At 50.8% G+C, this 2,671-nt stretch overlaps 1 pseudogene across 1 annotated transcript; it reads left to right on the top strand.

Annotated features, from left to right (window-relative positions):
• The first annotated feature begins 219 nt into the window (after positions 1 to 219).
• On the top strand, positions 220 to 1,251 carry LOC309817276 (olfactory receptor 1f45-like; annotated as a pseudogene). The gene has a single exon. The product of its transcript is annotated as an olfactory receptor 1f45-like (transcript).
• Positions 1,252 to 2,671: the final 1,420 nt, after the last annotated feature.

Raw genomic sequence — 2,671 nt, 5'->3', positions numbered from 1 at the left:
TGTTGCCACCACTGAGTACCGGGCCATATGTCACAAGGATTCTCCTTGGAGAGATGACACATGGGGCTTTGTGGGGCTCAGGCGCAGTAGTATTTTGGTGGCAAAATCATTAAAATCCTGACTTTGGGATCTGTTGAGGCCACAGGACTCCCTGGTTGATAGGCAGACTTCTTTTGGGTTTCTACCAAATGAACACAGAGATGTGAGCTGAGGGATTATATGAGGGAAGGAGGGAGGCATGGGTGCCTCCAGCTTCTCTAAAGTCTGCTCCTGGTCTGGATCTCCTAGCAGGACCAGCCAACCATGGAGAGGAGAAACCACATGCAAGTGCCTCTGAGTTCATCCTCCTAGGGCTCTCAAGCCAGCCTGAGAGGCAGGAGCTGATCTTCGGGCTCTTCCTTGTCATGTACCTGCTCGGGGCAGCAGGGAACTTGCTCATCATCCTGGCCATTGGCTCAGACTCCCACCTCCACACGCCCAGGGACTTCTTCCTCAGCAACCTCTCCCTGGTAGATTTCTGCTTCATCTCTGCCACAGTCCCCAAGATGCTGGTGAACATCCAGACACAGACTCAGTCCATTTCCTATGGCTGCTGCCTAGCCCAGATCTACTTCTGCCTTTTGCTTGCCAACATGGACAACTTCCTCCTGACGGCCATGGCTTATGACCTCTACACAGCGATCTGCCAGCCCCTGCACTACTCCACGATGATGAGTCTGCCAGTCTGTGCCCTGATGCTGGGGAGCTCCTGGCACCTCGCCAACTTCCATTCCCTGCTACACACCCTCCTCATGGCCCGGCTGGAGTTCTGTGCCAGCAACATCATCCCTTACTCCTTCTGTGACCTTGCTCCCCTGCTCCAGCTCTCCTGCCCCAACACCCAACTCAACCAACTCATGATTCTGCTGGAAGGGGGACCTGATGGTCCTCATCCCCTTCCTTGGCATTCTCGTCTCCTACATCCACATTGTGTCTGCTGTGCTACAGGTCCCATCTGCCCAGGGCAAACCAAAGGCCTTTTCCACCTGTGGCTCCCACCTTGCTGTGGTCATTCTCTTCTATGGGACCATCACAGGGGTCTACCTGAGTCCCTCATCCTCCCATGCAGCTGACAAGGATTCTCCGGCTTCAGTAATGTAGATGGTGGTCACCCCCATGCTGAATCCCTTTATCTACTGCCTGAGGAACAAGGACATGAAGGGAGCTCTAAGGAAACTGGTCAACCTGAAGGCGTTATCCCATGGGCTGTGACAGCAGAGCTCTCCTTCAGGGCCTCTGTGCTAGGAAGAGGATGAACCCCAGGGAAAGGCTCCACACAGAGAGGGTGGGAGGAGCACAGACCTCATTGTCCTGGGTTGTCACCATGGCCAGGGAAGCCTCTCATTGCTCCATAAGTAATCTGCAAGTCCAAAACTTCTTGACCCCTGCACTGACTGCCCAGACTACCAAAGGGGAATAAACTCTCCCGTAAAGACAGGACCACATAAACAGGTATAAACTAGCTCTATCTGCAGACCTTCTGGAGAGGGTTCATATGAAGGGTGAGCTCATAAGAATCTGTGACCTATACTGACAGCCTGTGCCAAAGAGATGCCCTCTGAGTACCCCCACGCACCCCACAGAGCCTCAGACCCTTAACCCTCAAGCATCCCAGTTTCCAAACTCCTCCAGTTTCTCCACCACCACCCCACACTCTGGGCTGAACCTAGCTTTGGAGACAGACTTCACGGTCCTCCTCAAAGCTGTCCCGCTCTCAGCCTTGGGTCCTGCTGGGTGGAGCTCCACAGCTCTACCTACTTGTATCAGGAATGCCTATAATGACTGTCTCAGCTGAACACCTACGCAGGCCCCATACTGTGCCACTTATGTGCTTTTATTAGGAAAGAGAGGTCTGCTGACCACACAGTAAAGAGAGAAGAGAGGCTAGACTTAGAGCTGGTTCTCTGGGCATGAAGCACATAAAAGGCATGAGCCACAATAAGCCTTATGAAGGCGCTTCTCTACAGGAAGGACCTGGAGAAGGAGACAAAGGGGAAGGGCTTCATGTAACAAGTTTATGGCTGAAGAAGTTGTATGTGGCCTCCTGAGCAACAGGATAACATCCTAGGCTGCAAGGGGTATGGCAGAGCTGGGAGAGCATTACCCAGAAAGTCAGCACAACCGGCATCCAGTCCTGGGCCCTCCGATTACCAGCCATTTGACTCCAGTCCCTCTGAAATGAACCATTCTACCAAACACACTGCATTTTTGTCCCTCTCATGCTATTCCAGCCATCCCATTTTGCTCATTTCTATCAAAACTCTAGTTGTCCTTCAAGCTCACATAAAATACCATGCCCTTCGTGAAGCCACTTCAAGTCTCCCCCAGTCAAAAGGAAGTATTTTTTTCTCTTCTGGAACTCCATATAATTTGAATTCTATTATAGCCCCTTTCATGCTCTGCTTTGCATTCTTCCACTTTGCAGAGTTCACCTCAACTCTACCCCAAACAGGATTGTTGGAGTCGAGTTTAAAGATTTTTTAAAATTTTAATGTTTTGATTTAAATTGACAGCAGACATGGACAAAGAACACTTATGGCCTTTCTCCCCATGATTTTGCCTTAACCAATACTCTTATATTTCCCCAACACCAGACAAGGAAAAGGAGTTACCAAGCTGGTTGATCAGAGCC

Source organism: Mesoplodon mirus, assembly GCF_964341445.2.
Source record: "Mesoplodon mirus genome assembly, chromosome: 15".
Lineage (NCBI taxonomy): Eukaryota > Metazoa > Chordata > Mammalia > Artiodactyla > Ziphiidae > Mesoplodon > Mesoplodon mirus.
Note: the sequence above shows the minus strand (reverse complement) of the source record. Positions and strands in the feature narration are given on the sequence as shown.